The sequence below is a fragment of the Castor canadensis genome, chromosome 15 (assembly GCF_047511655.1).
Source record: "Castor canadensis chromosome 15, mCasCan1.hap1v2, whole genome shotgun sequence".
In the NCBI taxonomy this organism is placed as follows: domain Eukaryota; kingdom Metazoa; phylum Chordata; class Mammalia; order Rodentia; family Castoridae; genus Castor; species Castor canadensis.
Window position 1 is genome coordinate 47,465,268 of NC_133400.1, and position 23,704 is coordinate 47,488,971.

Here is a 23,704-nt window from a genome sequence, read left to right on the forward strand (position 1 = left end):
CTCTATCTATAATAGTGCCTAGATGTGCTTTAAGAGGACATTTTCATTTTATAGAAGACGGTGGGACCTCCTGGCCAAATTCTGGCCAGTATCATGTAAAGTTTAGTGAAGGGGGAGAGTTTCTCCACTTTGGATTAGGGGAACTGCACTGTTAACCAACCCCCCACTCCAGCAAGCTCCACAGTGGTCTACTCTGTTGTGAGGTGAGCATTTGGGTTCTAGACAGAATTTTGAGTGTTTGCCTGGCCTTGGCAACAGCCAAAGCAGCCTTGGAGCCATGGATTCACCCAAGGCTGTTTGTCAGCCTTACTTGGGGGTGGTCCTAAAGGAATTTTGCCAGGTATGACAACAGACCCTGAAGAACTGAGACCAAAGCTCCATAATTTTCCATGGGGACTGCTGGTAAGTGTAGCTATTGCTGGACTGTTTTTTTCTATTATATTGCTTTTGTGGACAAGTTTCCAATCAATTAGAAGCCAACTTTATGTGAGAAGAGAAAATAAAAGCTGGCTCTAAAACTTCCTAGACTAATTGAGGAAAAATGTAAGCTACCTGAAAAATTTAGCCTCAATGTAAAACAGCTTGATGGCTTAGTGTCATCTTTAAAGGATGGAATGAAATCCTACATGAAATTAATGGTACAGGATGATTACAAGTAAGACACGGAGAAGAAACTTTCCAAAGCAGAAGAAAGATCATCCATGCAGCTGAAGAGCTAGAGACCTTTAAAATGTAGTTAGAGCACTCAGAGAAGAATTGGACAGAACAAATCATTATTATCAAAGGCATATTGTTTCCTATGAGAAAAAGCTCATTTTAATTTGTTTGTGGCCCAGGCTGCTGAAAAACAGTACACAGGTATTGTAGGAAATTTAATGCCAGAAAGAGAAAAAAATTAATCAAAATGGAGTTGGAATTTGAACTTTTAGAATAAGGTCCTTACACGTTTGGCATATCAAATGCAGCATATAGCAAAGAGCATTTTCCTGAAAGCAAAGTAGTGGGCCCTGGTTTTGTTTCTAGTGGATCCAAGGAGACAGTTTGCGAGAAGGGGGCCTCCTTTTCCTCAGCCTTGTCCAGGAATCATGTCTGGTGCTTCTCGATATCATTTTCCACCAAGGGACTCCATTGCCATCCACATCCTCCACTTCCAATGAGAAATGTCTATTCACTGAGGGGTTTCCCCAATTATTGTTCCCTAAGAGCTGGATGTCCCCCCACTCTACTCACATCCTCAAAGTGGAAGTGAGTTTTCTTCAGGGTCAATTCTATCTTCTTATGACCACAGGAAGAAACCTGGAGATGTTTTGATCTTTTTTCAAAGTACTTTTGAGTTCTCTTTCATTTTCAGTTTAAATTACTGCTATTACTTAGCCATGATGCTGTAACTTAAATGGAAACTTAATAGGATTATAATCTCAGTATAGTATGTTGTAAGTAGATGATTTAAATGTGAATCTTATTATTTTATTTCAATTCTAGTTTTTAGATAGTACGTTTTGTTTTAATTTTATTCTAGATAGCATAACTATTTTAAACTGATTATTTTATCCAATATTACATAAATAATAATTGGAGTTTTATGTATGTAATCTTGCAGTGGGATTATTTTAAACTCCAAAGGCTATGTCCTTATGCCAAAAAATGTATTTACTATAACTGTAGACAAATGTGAAAGTAAGAATGCTTTTCGAGGTACTTTTTGATTTCTGTCTTGTTTTCAATTTGAATTACTACTGTTATTTAATTGAATTATAATAGAATTGAATTTAATTGAATTTCATAGAATTATAGTTTTCTGGATAGTATTTTATAAATAGATTATTTAAATATGAATTTATTTTAATATTATCTTTTATTTTCATTTTATTTTAAATAGTTTCTTTAAATTTAATCATTTGATCCATTATTACATAAAAATAATTGGAGTTTTATGTTTGTAATCTTGCAGTGGGACTATTTTGAACTCCAAAATCTGTGGCATTATGCCAAGAAATGTATTTACTTAAATTGTAGACCAATGTGGAAGTAACTTTATGCTTAACTGAAGAAAAAAAAAGCAAAGAAATAAGAGCAAACAGCTTTCTTAACATGGTGAAAATTGTAAACATCTAGAAATAGGAAAGTCACATGTCCCCAAATATGCATTACCCAAATAAAGCTATAATGATCAAGCTCTCAAAGGAAAACAATGTTTCTTGAGTAGTCCCATGACAAAAATTAAAATATTGTGTGTTCCATCTGAAATACATCTTGTTTTTGTTTTGATGGTAATTACATGTACATGGCTAATCTGTGTAGTGTGTCATCCAAGCTATTCTGCATGTATTATGTGCATTTTCTCTTGCAATCTTAAGGAACCCTAACAAGAGACAGTAATATTTCAACTTATTTCAGCCATTGTGAAGCTAATATTTAAAGTGGGTAAATACCCTAATTTTATTCAACAACAAATTGGTGGCATATTGATTCAGCGTCCAATAGCCAAACCATTAAATCTGCACTTTATTCTGAGAGAAAGGATTGTGTGGAGTTAAAAATCAGGACACAAATACTGCTGCCAGTTCTCCAATATTTATTGTGCATTTTTAGGTGCTAGCTGTAGGTTTATCATATACAGCTTTTACAATGTTGAGACACATTTCCTCTATTCCTAGTTTACTTAGAGCTTTAATCATGAAGTGGGGTTGGATCTTGTCAAAGGCTTTTCTGCATCTATTGAGCTGATCAAGTGGTTTTTGTCTTTGCTTCTATTCATGTCCTTTTTACATTTATAGATTTGCATATGTTGAACCACTCCTGCATCCCTTGGATGAAGCCGACTTGGTTGTGATGGATGACCTTTCTGATGTGTTGTTGGATTCTGTTTTCCATAATTTTATTGAGGATTTTTGCATCAATGTTCATTAAGGAGATTGGCCTATAGTTCTAATTTTTTGGGGTGTCTTTGTCTTGTTTTGGGATGATTGTATTACTGGCTTCATAGAATGAGTTAAGCAGTGTTCCTTCCCTTTCTATTTCATGGAAAATTTTAAGGAGTGTTGGTATTAGTTCTTCTTTAAAGATCTGGTAGAATATAGCAAAGAATCCATCAGGCTCTGGACTTTTCTTTTTTGGGAGTCTCTTTATTGCTGGTTCATTTTCATTACTTTTTATAGATCTATTTATGTGGTTAACGTCATCTTGGCTCAGTTTTGGATGGTATTAAGTATCTAGAAATTTGTCCATTTCATCAAGATTTTACAGTTTATTGGAATATAGTTTCTCATAATGGTCTCTGATGATTCCTTGAATGTACTTGGTGTTTGTTTTTATCTCCCCTTTTTCGTTTCTGATTTTACTAGTTTGCGTCTTTTCCTTCCTTATTTTAGTCAGATTTGCCACAGGCTTGTTCATCTTCTTTGTGTTTTCAAAGAAGCAGCTTTTTGTTTCGTTGATTATTTGTAAAGTTTTTTTGGTATCTACTTCATTAATTTTGGGCCTTTTAAAAAAATATTTCTCTCCTTTTGCTTGTTGTTTTTTCTATGCATTTGAGATGTAGCATTAGATCATTTATTTGAGATCTTTCTGTGTTTTTAGTATATGCACTCATGGCTATAAAATTTCCTCTTAGGACTGCCTTTGCTGTGTCCCATAGGCTCTGGTAGGTGTTGTTTTCATTTTTACTGACTCCAGGAACCTTTCGATTTCCTCTCTTATTTCATCAGTGACCCATTGATCACTGAGCAATGTGTTGTTCAGCTTCCAATTGTTTGCATGTTTTTTACTGTTGTTTTTGTTGTTATATTCTAGTTTTAGTGCATTGTGATCAGATAGAATGTATGGGATTATTTCTACTTTCTTATATTGGCTGAGGCTTGCTTTGTGCCCTAAGATATGATCAATTTTGGGGAAGGTTCCATGGGCTGCTCAGAAGAATGTATATTTTGCAGAAGCTGGATGAAATATTCTATAAACATCAGCTAGGTCCGTTTGATCTATGGTATGATTTAGTCCTAGAATTTCTTTATTGATTATTTGTTTGGATGACCTATCTATTGGTGATGGGGGGTTTAAAGTCTCCCACTACCACTCCGTTAGACTCTATATATGTTTTTAGGTCCTTCAGAGTATGTTTGATGAAATTGAGTGCATTGACGTTGGGTGCATATAGGTTGATAATTGTTATTTCCTTTTGGTGTATTTCACCTTTTATTAGTGTGGAGTGTCCTTCTTTATCTTGTTTGATCAATGTAAGTTTCAAGTCTACTTTGTCTGAGATAAGTATTGCTACCCCTGCCTATTTTCAGGGGCCATTGGCTCGTTAAATCTTCTTCCAGCCTTTAATCCTAAGCCAGTGCTTGTTTCTGTCAATGAGATGGGTCTCCTGTAAGCAACAGATTGTTGGATCTTCCTTTTTAATCCTGTTTGCCAAATGGTGTCTTTTGATGGGGGAATTAAGTCTGTTAACATTTAGTGTTAGTATTGATAGGCATGTGGTGATTCTTGAAATTTAGTTGTCTTTGTTGCTTAAAGTTTGATTGTGTGCAACTGAATCAATGTTACTCTACTTTCCTGCCTTTTCTTCTCCTGTGGTTTGGTGTTGCCTGTCCTTTCATGGTTTGTTTGTTTTCACTTTCTTTGTGCAGAATTCCTTGGAGAATCTTTTGTAGTGGTGGCTTGGTGGTCATATATTGTTTTAGTTTTTGTTTATCATGGAAGACTTACATTGCTCCATCTATTTTGAATGATAGTTTTTCTTGGTAGAATATACTATGGTTGAAGTTATTTTCATTCAGTGCCCAGAAGACCTCACTCCATCCTCTTCTTTCTTTTAAGGTTTCCACTGAGAAATCTGCTGTGATTTTGATGTTATTTGTTTTTTCTCTCTTAAAGCCTTCAATATTCTTTCTTTATTTTCTGTGCTTGCTGTTTTAATGATAACATGTTGTGGGGTCATTCTATTTTGGTCAAGTCTATTTGCTGTACTGGAAGATTCCTGTACTTGAACGGGCAGTTTTCTCTAGGTTTGGGAAATTTTGTTATTATTTTGTTGAATATGTTATGAATTCCTTTTGCTTGCACCTCTTCTTCTTTTTTAATGCCCGTGATTCTCCAGTTTGGTCTTTTGATGGAGTTGGTGAGTTCTTGCATATTCATTTATCAGGTCTTGCGTTGTCTGACTAATAGTTCTTCAGTTTTTCTTTAATTTCCATTTCATCTTAGAGTTCTGAGATTCTGTCTTCCACTTGTTCTAGTATGATGGAGTGACCTTCCATTGTGTTTTGTATTTTGTTTCATTCTTTTTTCTGAGATTTTCCATATTATGGGTCACTTCCTCTTTAATACTGTCAATTTTCATCCTTAATTCATATATCTCTCTATTTATGGTGTTCTCTGTTTCACATTGTTGCTTATTTAGGTCTCCTATGAGTTCATTTATTTGGTTTTATATTTTCTCATATTCTTTATTTTTGTTGTCTTGGAATTTCTTGAGTGCCTCCTGTATGTTTTGATCATGTCTAGTAACATCTCTATGAAATTCTCATTGATTACTTGCAGGATTTCCTCTTTCAGAATGTTCATGTTGGCTTCATTGGGTTCCTTGGCATAGTTTATATTTGTTTTTCTGGAGTCTGGACCTGGGTAATCATTTTCTTCATTTCCCTCTGAATTCTGTACTAATTTATTTTAGGGGGAGAATTGTTTTCATCTTCCAATCATTCCACTTGGTGCTCTTTCTATCCCTGGTGTATGTGTAATTTAGTATTAGATTACTTACATAGTAAAACTAACAAATCTAAGAAAAAAAGAGAAAAAAGAGAAAGAGAAAAAAAGGAGAACCAAAGGAATCAACAGGGAGAGGTGGTAGACAAGCAAACAGAGAACAAGACAAATGGACACTTAAAAGAAAAAAAATTCCAGGTTCAAGAACAGTAGAATTTCAGTCTTAGTAGTTCTGGTGTTACTCCTTCATCATCCAGTCCTGTTTGTCTGTGTCTCCTAAGCAGTTTTGGAGCTGGCATCTGGTGGTGAGAGGAGTCCTGTTTTCTCAGTGTAATGTGGTGTGGAGAAGCTTTGTACAGGCTGGGGGTTCAGGGTTTTGGAGTTTTATTTCTTCTTTTTGTTTTTTTTTTCTGTGAAGTGTGGCTCCAGCAGGAAAGTATTCTGTTTGGTCTGCTGAAGCTCTCCCAAACATGTTTGGAGCTGGTGGATGGCGGGTTGGTGGGTGGCAGCATGGGGGTGGCGGCCCACTTGTTCTTTCAGTGTATTTTGTTATGGAGAAAACTTCCACCGGCTAAGGGTTCAGGGTGCCAAAGTTTCAGCTCTCTCTTGTGCTTCACGTCTGCCAAGTGTGTCTCCATCATCTCAGTAAGGTCCCTGATTCACAGAACTCACGCTGTCTGTGTCTGTGTCTGTGTTTGTGTCACAGTCGCCATTTCTCTACATATTCTAATATTAATCATTTATCCAATGAAAGATTTTCTACCATTTTTATACTGATAATTTTTTATTCTAATAATTTTTTCTTTTGTTGTGCAGAAGCTTCTTAAGTAGATGCAAACCCATTTCTCAATTGTTGCTCTTATTTTCTGAGCATTTGGAGTCCTATACACACAAAGTATTTCCTATATGTTCAAGTGTTTTTCTTGTTATCCTGTAGTAGTTTCAAAGCTTGAGGTCTTACCTTTAGGTCTTTAATTCATTTAAATTAATTTTTCTATAGTCCCAGAGATAGGGGTATAGTTTCAGTCTTAAAAATTTTTTTAATTATTCATTTATTCACATGTGTGTACATTGTTTGGGTCATTTCTCCCCCCTGCCCCATTCCACCACCCTCTCCCTACCTCCCTACATGTGAATATTCAATTTTTGCAGCACCATTTGTTGAGGGGTCTGTCTTTTTTCCAATGTATGTTTGGGTACATTTGTTGAAAAGCAGACAGCTGTAGCTCTGTGGGCTTATGGTGGGATCTTTAATTCTATTTCATTGGTATACATGTTTGTTTTTGTGCCAGTAACCTGTTGTTTTTGTTAATATGGCTCCATAACATAATTAGAAGTCAGGTTTTGTGATACCACCAACATTTCTGTTTGCTCATGATTTCAATGGCCATTTGGAGTCTTTTGTACTTAGTATGAATTTTAAGAATCATTTTGTTATTTCTGTGAAAAATGATATCAGAATATGGTCAGGTATTGTGACACCACCAACATTTCTGTTTGCTCATGATTTCAATGGCCATTTGGAGTCTTTTGTATGAATTTTAAGAATCATTTTGTTATTTCTGTGAAAAATGATATCAGAATATGGATGAGATTTCATTGAATCTGTAGACTGCTTTTGGTAGTAGCTTTTTTCAGAATATTGATTCTGCCAATCCAGGAACTTAGGAAATCTTTCTATATTCTAGTGTCTTCTTCAAGGAAGAAAGTTGTCCTTGTAGAGACTTTTTAATTCCTCATTTAGGTGTATTCCAGTATATTCAATTTTTGCTGCTATTGTGAATGGGATTTTTTTCCTGATTTCTTTCTTAACCTATTCATTCTTGGCATATTGAAAAGCTACTGAGATTATATATATATAATTTGTATCCTAGTTTGCCAAAAATTTGTCATCACTATAAATTTTCAGGTAGAATCTTTAAGATCTCTTACATAGAGAATCACATCATCTGCAAATAGGAATAATTTGTTTCTCCCTTTCCTAGTTGTATCATGTTTTCTTTTTTCTCTTTCCTTATTACTCTTGCCAAGAATTCAAGTACTATGTAGAATAAGAGTGGAAATCCTAGTCTCATGCTTAACTTTAGAGAAAATGGTTCCTGTTTTTTTCCTTTTTAGCATGAGATTGGCTATATGTATACTATATATAGCTTTTATTATTTAGAGGTACATTTCCTTTATTCCTGGTTTCTGCAGACTTTTATCATGAAGGCATGTTGAATTTTGTCAAAGGCTTTTTCTACTTTTGAAATTATTGTTTGATTTTGTCCTTTATTCTGTTTATTTGCTGTATTACATTTATTGATTTTCATATATTGAACCATCTTCATATCCCTGGAATTCAACCAATTTAATCATGGTGAATGATCTTTTTAATGTGTTAGTTGAATTCAATTTGCAAGTATTTTATTGGGATTTTGTATCTATATTCATCCAAGAAACTGATCTACAATTTTCTTCTTTATACTGTCCTTATCAGGTTTTGATATAAGGGTAATACTTATTTCATCGGTTGAGTTTGGTGACACCTCTTCCTGTTGTTTTAACTTTGGTGGGCCATGTACATCTAGAAATTTGCCAATTTCTTCTAGATATTCCACCTTATTAGAGTATGCTTTTAAAATGTACCATAATGATCCTCTGAATTCCATTGACATTTGTTTTGATATTCCCTTTCTGAGCTCTACTTTTATGTATTTTGGTCTTCTCCTTCTTTCTATTAGTTAATTTGTACAATGGTTTATTAATCTCGTTTGTTTTTTAAAAGTACCAATTCTTTGTTTCATTGATTATGTGTATAATTCTTTTCATTTCAATTCTTAATTTCTGCCCTGATCATTCAATCTATAGTGTCAGGATTTGGACAGTTCATGTTTTTCTGAGAGCTTGAGATGCATGATTAGTTTATTTATTTGAGATCACTGTGATGTTTTAAATGTAGGCACTTATAGCCTTATTCTTTATTCTTAGCATTTCCTTTGCTGTGTCCCAAATGTTCTGGTAAGTTCTGTTTTTACTTAATTCTAGAAATTATTTTATTTCCTCCTTATTCTTTTAATACCACTGATTATTCAAATTGTTTGAATAGTTTCTGTAATTTCCCTTGCTGCTGATTTCTCTTCTATTCCATTGTATTCTCATAAAATAAAGAATGTTATTTCAATTTTCTTCTATATGTTATCACTTGGTTTGTGTCCTCAAGTAACATCTATTTTGGAAAATGGTCTGTGAGCTGATGAATGACTGCGTACCCTGTGGCTGTTGGGTAGAATACCCTGCAGATATTTGTTAAGTTCCCTGGAACTATAGTATAGTTTAGTTCTGAAATTTCTTTGCTGATTTTCTGTCTGGATGACCTATCTATTTATGAGAGTGGAGTATTGAAGTAAACCACTATTATTGTGCTGAGATCTATCCATGCTTTTATTTACAGTATGTTTGTTTTACAAAAGTGGGTGTGTTGACTTTCAGGTATATATGTTTATAATTGTTATACCCTCTTATTAGACTGTTCCTTTATCAGTATGAATTGGCCTTCTTTGTCTCTTAATGACTAATTTTTGTTTGAAGTCTGCTTTGCCAGAACTGAGTGTAGTTATTCCTACTTGCTTTTGGGCTCCATTTACTTGGAATATCTTTTTCCATTCTTTCTCTTTAAGCCTGTATTTGTTTTTGCCAATGAGGTATATTTCTTATAGGCAACAAATAGTTGGGTCTTAGTTTTTAATCCAGTCTACCAATCTGTCTGTGTCTAATGATTGTAGCATTGAGACCATTACATTTAGAGGTATTACTGAAATATATGTAATGATTCCTGCCATTTTGTCATTTATGTAGTGTTTGATTCTTCCCTACTCCTCATTTTCTTATCTAATCATCAAGTAGGATTTACTATTTCCTCTGTTTTCATGATTTCATTTATCTTCCTCTTCTGTGTGTAGGATTACTTTAAGTGTTCTTCTGCAGTACTGATTTAGTAGTCATGAATTGCTTTAGTTTTTATTTATCACTACAGGTGTTTATTTCTCCTTTAATTATGAGGGACAACTTTGGAGGGTAAGCAGTCATTTTCTTTCTGGACTTGTAATACATCATTCCATGCCTTCCTTGATTTCAAACTTTCTGTTTAGAAATCTGTTTTTCTGATGGATTTGTCTTTATATATGATATGCACTTCTGTCTTGCAGATTTCAAGTTTCTTTCCTTGTTCTGTATATCTGATTTTTTTTTACCCCTATAATATGCCATGAAATGATTCTTTTCTGGTTTTGTTTGATCTCCTAAAATCTTCCTCTACCTGGATAACTATCTTTATCTCAAGGTTGAGAATTTTCTGCTGTTGTTTTATTAAATAAATGTTAAATATCTTTAACTTGCACTTGTTACCTTTCTCCTGTTCTCATGATTTGTAGGTTAATGGTGTCCCAGAAGTCTTCCATGTCCTTTTAATATTTTTTAAATTTCATTTTCTTTATTCTAATGTTCTAATACTTTATATTCAAGTCCTAAAATTCTGTCTTCTTCTTCCATTGATCAAGTCCACTAGCAATGCTTTCAACTGTGTTGTTTTTATTTATTTATTATATATTTATATAAATATATATTATGTTTATTTTTTATTTATTATATTATTTATCTATATTTTTATTTATTTATGATTTATTATTATAAATAAAAATACATATAAAAATAAATAAATATATGTATTTATTATATTATATTATATATATAATAAATATATATTATACATTTATCTATCTGTCTATCTAGCTATTTGTTGGGCTGGGGTTTTAACTCAGGGTTTTGCACTTGCAAAGCAGGAACTCCACTGGTTGAGCCACACCTTCATTCTTCACCTGAGTTTTTAATTTGATTTATCGAGCTTTTCATTTCCAGAAATTCAATTTAATGGTTTTGAAGATTTCCATGCTTTTACAGAACTGCTGTTTCTTATCCTACATTATCTTCCTTTTACTGCTCATCTGTTTATTTGTATCCTCTTGGAATTCATTCAGGTATTTATTCACATTCTTCATAATTTTATTAATCATTGGTATAATCATTATTTTTTTTTATTTCTTCCACTTCATTATCATTGGAGTGTGTTACTGTGGATTTGCTGAGTTTTGAAAGATGTTGCCTTGTTTGTTCATGTTTCTTGTGTTTCTTTATTTGGATCTGTGCATCTAAGGCCGAGTTGTTGGTTTGCTATTTTAATCACCTTTAGTCTTCATTCGAAGTATTCTCAATGTTCAGGCAGGAATGTAGCAGCAGGTTTGTGGTGCATTTCTCAACACTGAAATGAGGATATAGTGACAGATTTAGAATCTGTCACTATCACTCATAGGACAGAAGAATGTAACAGTAATGAAAATCATCAGCTCAAAACCAAACCAAATATTTAAATGTGATAAAGACAATTGGGAACATCAACTACATTTTCAATATAGCTATAAAGGAAAGGACATAAGGCTCTCATAGGGTAAACCAGAAGTTTAAAAATTATTCAAGGTTATTGATGTCAAAAATTAAGTTGTAAAAAGTGCTGGGGATGTTTCTCAAGTGTTCTGAGTTAGAAACCCATTACTGTCAAAAAAGAAGCACACAAATAACAAAAATATTGTTACACAAGTAATGAAACTCAAAATGCCAAGTAAGGTTACATCATATTAAAAAGATTTTGCTTAACCCATAGTACTACCAAAAACTAAAAAAAAAAAATCACAACATCCAAGATTTTGTACAACAAAGCAAACAGTCAATATCACAGAGGTAGTGTACTGAACTTTATATAACTTTTACAACCTGTACATCTGACCAGGAGTTGGTCACAAATATACAAGTAACTGTGCAATTCAATAGAAAAAGAAAACAAATAATCCTGTTAACAAATGGGCTAAACACTTGAGTTAACCCATCTCCTATGGGTTTGATGCTGAGAAACTACTTAAATTTGCTAAGATCCATTTCCCTTATCTAGAAATAGTAGACTAGAAAAATACCAGCTTAATAAAAATACTTTCAATAAATTGTGTCACTGAGTAATTCCTCAATAAAAAATTTTGAATGTTTTACATATCATTTTTATTAATACTAATTAACATTAAAATTCAACATTTTACCTAATTTATTAAACATAATTTATTTTAATTATTTATTTTATTTTTGATTGAAAGAAAATATTTGTTCAATTTTATGGATACAATATAACACATGTATATACTATATAATGTTCATTTCAGGATAATTAGCCAATCCACCACCACAACCATTTATCACTTCTTTGGAATTGTTTGTTACGGGTTTCTTAGAAACAGCTTTTGTTGATGCAAGTCACACTACTATGCAATTGTACACCAGGCAGAATTTCTTTATTATTTTTAACCCTTTCTCACTTCACTTTCAATGTCCACATGTACTTATTTATTTGAATAATAAAATTCACAGCACAATGAAATCCCTTCATATTATTAATCCATGATGATTCAAAATCAAAATTTAAAATTAAAAAAATATTCAGAGTCCTTCATATGCTTGTTTGGAGAATAGTAATATAATTACAGAATGTAATTCAACCAGCTTTCTTACTTCCCAAGCAATTCATAGAAAGACCTATATTTCAATCATTTATGACTTGGTTAGGTAGTATTACAAAATAGTCTTCCAGATTTGAGTTCATCTTCTTGCCTGTGTGTATTGCCATGCATCAAACTGGAAAGAGGTAACATAGGGAGCAGTTGTAGAATAAACCTGGTGCTTCTTATAGTAAAGCATACTCTAAAAATAATCAGAGAAATAGGAGAAACATTTCATCCATTTTAATAGTTGACTAACCTGAATCTCATGGAGTATGAATAACTAGGTACCATCATAAAGCTATAAACTTTAAGACTGGAAGGGTTTAACTGAGCAATGCTCATTTGGAAGAATAACTTTTAGGGAAAGATATTTCTCAAACTCTCTATTCTGCATGTAATTACCAGATCTTTCTCAACAATGGTTTATTACTAAAGCACACAGTTGATTGCTTGTGTCAGTCAATTTAGTACCACATTTCCAGGAATGTGATAATTCATTTACATATACTATTACATTTAACAGTATTAAAAAGCTGGCCTCATGGGCTGGTGGAGTGGCTCGAGTGGTAGTGTGCCTGCCTCACATGAATGAGGTCCTGAATTCAAATCCCAGTGCCCCATCTCCCTCCCCCCCAAAAAAAGCTGGCTAGCCTCACTTTCTTATTTGCCATATCCTTGCCTTAGCAATATGCTAGACAAATAGGTGATTTCATTCAGGGATCAAATATACTGAGATTTGGAAATTATCTACATGAAGATAATAAATGGAGAAAATATTTGGCTATCACTATTCTACTAAATGTGTTCTCATTGAGATTTCTGGAGCCAGGAGGTAGGATGTCCTCTGACTTTGGAAAGGTGAACTTCACTTTAACAAGTAGTCAAAGCATTAGTGAGTTCTATACAGTGATTCAGGGACCAGAGCCATGGAGCATTACATGTGACCTGTACCACAAGAGCTACTCCTGAGGCAGGCTAGTGCTGAGACCTACACTGAGTGCTCACAAGGGAGGATGTTGCTTCTTGGAGCATTTGTTGTAGTCTGTTTTCTTTCCATAATTTTAATGGGCTGTAAACATGGCATTGAGAGATCTTCTGCTTTGTCACTTATGACTTTCTGGACCATCCTGTCCTGCTGGCAGTGGGCTTAGAGATTGTTCTGCTTCACTCACAGGGACATGCAGCAATGGTGGAAGGAATGATTACACTCTCCCCAGACCAAAGTGTAAGTTATTGTTAAGAAGCAAGTCACTGTGTCTGGGGCCTTTCCTTCCCTTCCCTGTTAGAGTATATGGGAGATGTGACAATCCCAATTTCCTAAATGACTCCATATGCTGTCTTCTTAAAGTCACAAGACTAAAGGACTTTAACCTTCATGGATTCCAGAACTTCTCCATCATTCACTGATCTTAAACAGATCTTTGGGGGCTTTTATTTATTGAAAAGTGTTCTCCTGGTTTTATTTACCAAGATACAATGACTTTTTTGTGTCCTCAGTCCATAGTTGACTACTAGTATAAACAGATGGCATGCTTGTAAGCATCTATTGAGCTGTGTCTAGAAGTGATGAGCTGTAGTAGTGAATTTCTTCCAATATAATCCTCTAGTTTGTTTTGATCTTGACATCTAAGACAGGCACCCAGAAGTTTTCCTTCAGCAACTCCTGAAGTGTACTTTCTTCCCTAACACACTTCTCAGTTCCTTTAAACTGTATGTTTCCACAGCTCAGCACTGGTAGTCACCAAGGCAAGATTGGGGGCAGCAAGCCAGCACAGAAGGAAAGCAAATGCTTGGACCCAGGCAGAGGCAGAGTAAAATCCCCCTTACTGGCATTTCCTATATTGCTCACCCTGGACCAATTATGAACCTCTGTGAGTCTCAATTCCCTCACCTGGCTCCTGCCTAGATCTGGCCCCTCCACAAGCTCCTGTCCTTAGAAAATACAGCCTCCTGGCTCTTCCTTGAGGACCAAAACAACCACTGCCTCCTGAGGCTTTCTTCAGCTCCATAATTACTGGGTACCCTTCTCAGTGTGAAGATTTATGCACCAGGACAGCAAAGTAACCAAGGTGCTGACCAAGGCTGCCTGTCACAGAGTTCCCTGTGCCTACTCTACTACTGCAGGCTCACTGGATAGTAACAATATCAAACCTGGTAATTAATCCCAAGTGCCTACTTCTTACATTTGGAAAAGAAGGCTCCAAAAGGTCACATGACATGTCCAAGTTCACATACAGTCCTCTTGGCTTTTATTGCATGGCTGTACTGGCAAACCTCCTTCCCCTCTCTCATTGGCACTTGCCTACTGTGCTATCTGCTCCTTTCAGGATGATGGAAGCAGTGGACTCCAAGGGAGAAAGTTACTCTCATCAGAATGGGATGGCAGCAAAACCCCATCACCTGGACCCTGCAGATGGTGCACTTATCCCACTATATATCCCAACTTCGCATGGCCACAGTGTTCCACTTCTTGATGGAGAACTTTTGTCTCCCCTACCTTGGAACCCATGCTCACTGAATGAGAGGACAAAGCACACAACTCCTCACTGTGGGGGACACACCATGGCTGGCAGCCACGGTGGCTCCCAGGGCCCCATTGTGTGCCACAGCGCCACCCTCAGGCCACGCCCAGTGGAGCCCAGACTGGCATGTCCTGGGACTGACTGATGCAGGCCAGTCCTGGCATTACTTCCTGTATGTGACTATAGACTGTTGCTTCTGTTTTTTCATATTGACAAAGAGCATGGTAAAGAGTGAATTAAACAATGTATGCACATGTGAATAAATGAATAAAAAATTTTTTTAAAACAGTAAATTAGATGAATGCTGTGTTTATTACTTGGCACGTGGCAAACAGTATGCAAGTTTTAGATAAGATGGGGATGGTCATTTTAATATATAAAATTATTTGGTGGGAGGCTGCCATGGAATGTTTGGCTACAGAACAGCCATCTCACTTCCATCAAAGTCTTGATTTTGTTTTGTCTCCCAGCTATGCAGAGTTATTCAGGGATTTATCTTGATCAAACTTTTAATAATTGCTTTTATTAGTCTTTCATTAGGAATCTTTTCAGGTTGAGTGTGTGACCCACCTGTATCCATGGCATGTCTGGGAGTGTTCCTACAGAGAACCATGGAAGAGAGGACTGTTAGGTTGCAGGACATTGATGTTTATCGACATGTTTTCTGATTGCATATTTTAGCTTTCATGAGTGATGCCTGAGATTGTTAATGAAGAATTCTGGAGAATCAGTGTGAGTTTTCAAGTGAAGGGCTGCTGAAATCTAATCACAAGCAGCTCTTGTGGCTTTGTGGAAACTATTAGAATTCTTGTGGTACAGAAGATATAGCCAACAATTTACTGGCCCCAAACAGCATCCATACCAGGCATGGTAGCACAGACTGTAACATCATGTGGTAGAGAAAAGACAATTGAAAGTTTAGGCCATCCTGTATATATGACTCAAAAACAAAAAAGTAAAACATACAAACAAAATAACCTGCACATTCATTAACTATCCTACAGTGTCTGTGAGTCAGGAGTAGTCAACCTTCCCACCTCTACTGTTACATGCTAGAGATGGCCCCATTGGCTCTGGTGATTTCCCATGGGCATCTCTAAAATGCAGATCTTGAGATACAAATCTCAAATACAGGATATATAGATGTGGTTTTGCACATTTTATGGAAAAAAGTAACAGAAATTACATTACTGCAAAAAGAAAATAAAACCACTAAAAGCTAGACTATTTTACTCTGAACAGTGATTGTACAGCAAAAATGCTTTAGAGATAACAAAACATGTACTGATAAAAGACTCAGTCTGGTAGAACAATTTTTTCTCAAAGCATTTTTATTAGCATACATTAGTTGTACAGGAGGGATTCATTATGACACTTCTTTTCTTTTGTTTTTGGTGGCACTGGGAATTGAACTCAGGGCCATACACTTGCTAGGCCTGTACTCTACCACCTGTGCCACTCTGCCTGTTATGTTTTGTATTGGGTATTTTTAAGATAAGGGCTTGTGAACTATTTCGTCAGGCTGGCTTTGGACTGGGAGCTTCCTGATTTTGCCACTTGAGTAGCTAAGTTTACAGGTCTGAGCCACCAGCACCGAGCTTCATTGTGACATTTCTGATTATGTTTATGTTGTACATTTGTTAAGTTCAACCCCATCATCTCTCTTCCTCATCTCCTTCCCCATTCATAAAACAATTGCAGAAGGTTTCATTGTTGTTAGAATAATTCTTCACTATGTCTTGCAACTCAGCTGATATTAAGTTAAAATTATGCAACCCTAAAAGAGTACACAAATCTACAATGAAGATGGGGATTTACAGTCATTTCTACTTGTTTGACTTTAGAAAGTGTTGTTTTGATTTGCATCTCTTTTATAACCAGGGAAATTAAACACTTCCTCATGTATTTACTGGCCATTTGTACCTCTTCCTTTGAGAATTCCCTGTTTAATTTATGTGCCCATTTCTTCATTGGGGTGTTGATTCTTTGGTGTTGAGTTTTTTTGAGGTCCCTGTAGATTCTGGATAATAGTCCCTTATCAGATCAGTAGCTGGCAAAGAGTTTCTCCCCTTCTGTGGGCTGCCTCTTGAGTCTAGTGACTGCTTCCTTTGCCATGCAGAAGCTGTTTCGTTTGATGCAGTACCATTTGTTCATTCTTTCTCTTAGACAGTGAGCCTTTTGAGTCTGACTTAGGAAGTAGTTCCTTATATCTATAAGTTCCAGTGTATATCCTATTACTTCCTGCAGTTGTTTCAAAGTTTCAGGCCTTACATTAAAGCCTTTGATCCACTTTGTGTTAATTTTTGGTACAGGATGAAGGACAGGATCTAGTTTCTGTTTTCTGTGTGTGTATATCCAGTTTTCCCAGCAGTATTTGTTGAAGAGGCTATCTTTTCTCCATCATGTATTTTGAGCTCCTTTGACAAAAATTAATTTGCTGTAGATGCATGAGTTTATGTCTGGGTCTTCTATTCTGACACATTGGATTTCATGTATGCTTTTGTGCCGATACCATGCACTTTTTATTGTTATGACTCTGTAGCACAGTTTGAAGTCAGGTGTTGTGCCTCCAGCACTGGATTTTTTTCCCCAGAATTTCTTTGGCTATTTTAAAGTCTGTTTTGTTTCCATATGTATTTCAGGCTTGATTTTTCTATTTATGTGCAGAATGTCATTGTATTGTTGGTGGGAATACAAATTAGTACAATTTATTACAACTACTATGGAAAGCAGTATGGAGATTACTCAAAAAGCTAAAGGTAGAACTGCCATATGATCTAGTGATGCCCCTCCATAAGTCAAGACATAATAGAGACAGCTCTATACTGATCTTCATTATAGCACTATTCACTATTTTGTGAATAGTCAAGTGCAATAGCCAAGTGTTGGAAGAAACCCAGGTGCCCTACAACTGATGAATGAATCAAGAAAATGTGGTATATATGTACAATAGAGTTTTACTTAGCCATAAGGAATAATGGCATGTGATTTGTAGGTAAATGAATGAATGTTCATTCATGTTAAGTGAATTTAGACAATCTCAGAAAGACAAAGGCCACATGTGGAAGATAGATTCAAACGGTTAACATACAAAAATAAATATGATCTTATAAAAAGTCATACTTAGAACATGTCTGCAATAGCAGAACTACTGTACGGAACATGGGGAAAAAGCATCAGTAATATCATAAAGTATAACATCTGTGAAAGTACAGAATATAAGGATGTGTATTGAAAGCTGTTAAAAATGAGGGGTGGGAGGTAAAAGGGTTGAATGGACCAAAGTGAAGTATATCCATAATAGGGATACATTGAGACACCCCTTTGAACATTAACTCAAATATTAATGGAAAAAAGGACAAAGGACAGTAAAACAGGTACAGTTCTGTGTGTGGGTGCTAGTGACAGGGTGAGGGTGAATGAAAGAGATTAAGATGAGGGTATGTGGTTGATGGACTCCATATACCTGTATGAAACAGAACAAAGAAACCTCTAGCAATTGCTTTAAGTGGGGCAGGGAGGGGGTTGGGAGGACAGATGATGGGTGCAATGTAACAAATGTAGAATATAAGCCTAATCAGAATTGTCATTATGAATCCTCTCCTGTATAATGAATATATCATAGTAAAAAAAGAAAGAAAACAAAAACAGAGTAACAAGTGTGTAAGAGATCATCATCAGTTACCAATTTAGTAGCTTCAAAGCTGAATGCTCCAAACACTGTCTTTCTTTATCCAAGCCTGGCAAGGGTGAAGAGTTGGATGTGGAGAAAGGATGGTTCTGAAGTTCAGGAGGAGTGGAGTTGGAGAGGAGAAATTTCGTGGAGATAACTTTAATTGACGGTGATTACAAATACACACACACAGACACTCTCTCTCTCTCTCTCTCTCTCTCTCTCTCTCTCTCTCTCTCTCTCTCTCATGCACATATATTTGCTGAAGGACTGTACTGGTATTTGAACTCAAGACTTTACATTTTCTAGGTAGGTGCTCTACCATTGAGACACACTTCCAGCCCACCAAAATACTTCAAAAAAAAGCTACTGAGTGGACCTCTCATGTTCCCAACACAAGGAAAGAATATTTGAGATCTTGGATATTCCAATTACTCTTACCATTACATGTGTTAAAATAGCACATTGTAACCATAGAATAGGAGGAAATCATTGCACACCATGCATCAGGCAAAGGATTAATATCCAGAATATATAAAGAAATTAAGATATAGATCAAATAATCCATTTTATAAATGAGCAATAATTCAGTAGACAATTCTCCAAAGATGAAGTATAAATGGCAAATAAATACATGAACTATGTTTAACGTCCTTAGCCATGAGCAAAATGCAAATTAAAACAACAAATTCCATCTCAACCCAGTTATAATGGCTGTCATCAAGTAAACAACAAATGCGGGTGAGGTGCAGGGAAAAAAGATCTCTTGAACATTGTTGGTGAGTAAAGCCACTATGGAAATCACTATGGTGATTCCTCAAAATCTAAATGTACTGCTATATACTACATGTGGCATATGTCTGAAGGAATGCAAGTCAGCATACAATGGAGACACCTGCACTCCCATGTTTATCGCAGGAATTAATTTACACCAATAAAATATAAAGTGGACTTCAAAAATGAAAAGCTGTAACCAGGCATGGTGGGGCACCCCTGTAATCCCAGCTACTCAGGAAGTGGAGGCAGGAAGATTTTGAGTTGGACAACTGCATCACAAAGATCCTGGAACTTTATATCTCAAACAAAATAGAAACAGAAGGGTTTGGCCATGGATTAATTGGCAGAACACTTGCCTAGCATGCATGAGGTCTTGAGTTCCATTCTTAGTAATGAAACCAAATAATGGTATATACTAAATTAGAAGACATCTATAAGGCAAATCTTCCTAACATAAATTGTGAGAAATCCAACTATTAGTAGAGGAAATACAAATGCAATCAATGAGTTAAGTCATTTGCACACATCATTACACCATTAAAAGTATAAATAAAGGAAATAATATTGACATGTAAAGGTAATGAATGTGTCCATCAGTGTATGAGTTTTTTTCTAGAGGGTTCTTTGGCAGTGGGTTTTATGTTTTCTTTCTTTTGGGATAGGTTGTCACTATGTAACAAGGCTGGCATTGAACTTGAGATTCTCTTCCCTCAGCCTCCCATGTGCTGGGATTGCACATATGCACACCATGCTCAGCTAGTAATATACTTTAAAAGTCTTTATGCTATAGATAGCCTTGAGCCCAGCCATTTTGCTTCCAAGGGTTCATTTGCTTTAGTCAGATTGAAAGGATTTGTTTGCTGTGTTCTATTTTCTATTTCCTGTCTTCCTATTTATAGTAAAAGGAGCAACTAAAAATTGGGGTGAGAATAAAATTCATTACCAGAGGTAAACCATTGACTCAAACCATTTGTTAGGGTGTTATAGTAACAGGTGATTGTAGGTTTTGGAAGTCCAAGTTTGCTCCCCTTAGTCTGTTGCAAGAGCAAAAGTAGATAAGAAGGGAGGTCTTAAAGCATGCTCTACAGCATTATCATTTGCCACATCAATAAAAGGTACCCCATCTCTACCTGACACACTAACAGTACTGAGCTCTTCAACACTTAATAACTACTTATTCAGGGGTAACTTTAGGTCAACTGCCTGATGAACCCCATTCTCTCACAGGTTCAATCTTCCAAGCCCAATTTCTTGTCTATGGAATATCTCTACTGCATTTCACTTACAACTTTAAGTACAGATTCTTTTCACATTATTATTTTTTATGGCTATATTCCTTATATGAGTGATATATTTGATATTTGTTTTTTAGGTTGGCTTACCTTGCTCAAAATGATCTCCAGTTCCATCCATTTTCCTGCAAATGGCATAATTTCATTCTTCTTCATAGCTAAATAATACTCCATTGTGTACATACAAAGCATATTAAATAAATATTTATTTATTTAAACACTGTAGTTAGTACATATAGGATGTACATAGGGTTTCACTGCGACATCTCTATATATACTTACAATGTGCCATGGTTAGGGTTCAAACCCATTTTGCTCTATTAAAATGATTTCAACAGGTTTCATTGTTTGATTTTTATACAAGTATACATTGGCCATATCCACTATGCTTTGTCCTCTCCATTCACCACTGCAACTAGTGCCTACCTCCTAAAAGGAACTGTTTTATATTCCTCTCATTCATTTTTATGTGTATAGTCATTGTTCAAAGGTATTTTGCCCTAGTATTTCCCCTGTGAATATATTGTACATTACTAAGATTAACTCCTTTTACTTTCCCTTACCCTTTCCCTCTTGCCCCCTACTATTCAGCAGCTGTCAGGTGTTTCATCATGCCATCTTCCCACAAAGATGAAATGTATTTCAATATTAGTCACTCTCTATCATTCTCTTTTCTTCTCTCTTCTGTCTCCAGTCCCCTCAAACAGTCCCACTTTTGCAAACAAGTTCTCTTTCTATATACACATATGATCATGTTTGTATTTCTGTATGTGTTTATCTTTTGGAATTATATTCCATATATCAGAGCAAACATTTTACCTTTGTTTCTCTGAACCTGAATACGCTTAACATGATGATCTCTAGTCCCATTCATTTACCTACAAATGCCATAATTTCATGGCTGAATAATATTCCATAGTAGACATATTATATTAAAAAAATATTAGTGTATATTCATGGTACAGGGGATATTCATTGTGACAATTCCAAAAAGGCTTATATTGTACGTTGGTTATATGACCCTCACCATCTCTCCCCCTTGATCCCCACCCTGCCCCACTTAAAGCAATTGCGAGCGGTCTCTTTGTTCAATTTCATATAAGTATATGAAGTCCATCAACCATTTTCCCTCACCTTTATCTCCTTCATTCACCCTCCCCCTCTCATAAATACCCTCCCAGACTATACCTATTTTACAACTCTGTCTTTTGTGATTTATATTTAAGTTGATGTTCAAAGGGTTTCTCAATGTATACTCTCTGTAAGTAAACTTTACTCACGTGTATGCTTTACTCAAAGGGTCCATTCATCCCTTTCTATTAATCTCCCTTACTGCTTTACCTCCCAACTCCCATTTTTAAAAAAGCTTTCAGTACATATCCTTATATCCTGAACCTTCACAGATACTATGTTTTATAACATTTTTGATGCTCTATCATTCTTTTTTCCTTTCCCTCATTCCCCAAGCTCCATAGAGTAGCTCAACTATTACAAATATGGTCTACATATGAGTTTGTACATGATCATTTTGTTTTTGTATATAAGTTTATCTTTTAGATATATCTTCAACATATGAGAGAAAACATGCATCCTGTGTCTTTCTGAGCCTGTCTTAATTCACTTAACATTATGTCCTTCAATTGCATTCATTTACCTTCAAACAATATGTTGTCATTATTCCTGATGCCTGTTGTGTATATATACCACATTTTCTTGATCCATTCATCAGTAGTAGGGTATCTGAGTTGTTTCCACAGTTTGGCAATTGTGAATAATGTTGAGATGAACATTGGTGCACAGGTGTCTCTATTGTATTTTGGCTTACCCTCTTATCCCATCACCTCCTCCCTCCCAATGGTAACAACCCTTCCCCCTGGGCAGGACTTGTTATGTCCTCCTGTTCTCTGTTTTTGTAGAAGAAAAAAAGAGAAAAGAAAATGAAAAACATGACATTTTAGCTTGTTTGAGATAAAGGTAGCTACACAGGGAGTTTCTTTGTGATATTTCCATGTATATGCATATTATAACCCCAATTAGTTTACCTCCTCTAATTTTCTTCATTCAACCTTAGTCCTTTTCTTATGGTAGTTTCAGTCAGTTTAAGACTTCTGGCCCCGCAGGCCAGGACAAGGGCCTATCGGGCGGAGCAGCCAGGCGCCTGTTTAACGGGAGGAACGGCGGAGGATGGAGGTGGTGGTGTTCATCTTCTCTCTCCTCGATCGTTGCGTGCTCATCTTCCTCTCGGTCTACTTCATAATTACATTGTCTGATTTAGAATGTGATTACATTAATGCTAGATCATGTTGCTCAAAATTAAACAAGTGGGTAATTCCAGAATTAATTGGTCATACCATTGTCACTGTGTTAATGCTCATTTCATTGCACTGGTTCATCTTCCATCTCAATTTACCTGTCGCCACTTGGAATATATATCGGTTCATTATGGTTCCAAGTGGTAACATGGGAGTGTTTGATCCAACAGAAATACATAATCAGGGGCAGCTGAAGTCACACATGAAAGAAGCCATGATCAAGCTTGGTTTCCACTTGCTCTGTTTCTTCATGTATCTTTATAGTATGATTTTAGCTTTGATAAATGACTGAAGTTGGAGGAGCCATGGTTGAAGTCAACAATGCACAGTTGAGGAGCCAGACTACTTAAATCATCCTTAGAACCATGACCATAGCAGTATATATATATTTTTTCATCTTTGAACAACAACAACAAAAAACTATTTTTGCTGTATTTTTACCATATAAAGTATTTGAAAAACTTTAAAAAAAAAGACTTCTACATTCATTCTTGAATAGAGAATTCAAGTTGGGATTTTTATAGAGATTGCATTGAATATGTAGATTGCTTTTGGTAGTATGGCCATTTTCACAATGTTGATTCTACCAATCTATGAGCTTGATAGATCTTTACATTTTCTGATGTCTTCTGCAATTTCTGTCTTCTGAGGTTTATAGTGTTCATTGAAAATGTCTTTGGCTTCCTTTACTAAATTTATTCCACTATACTTTATTCTTTTTGAGGCTATTGTAAATGGGATTGTTTCCCTGATTTCTTTCTCAGTCTGTTCATTGTTGATATACAGGAAGGTTACTGATTCTGTATATTAATTTTATATCCTGCTACTTTGCCAAAAGAGTTTA

The 23,704-nt window shown here is 35.6% G+C and overlaps 1 pseudogene; it reads left to right on the forward strand.

The window, feature by feature from the left end:
• The first annotated feature begins 22,703 nt into the window (after positions 1 to 22,703).
• On the forward strand, positions 22,704 to 23,273 carry LOC109680925 (protein cornichon homolog 4 pseudogene; annotated as a pseudogene).
• The last annotated feature ends 431 nt before the right edge of the window (positions 23,274 to 23,704 follow it).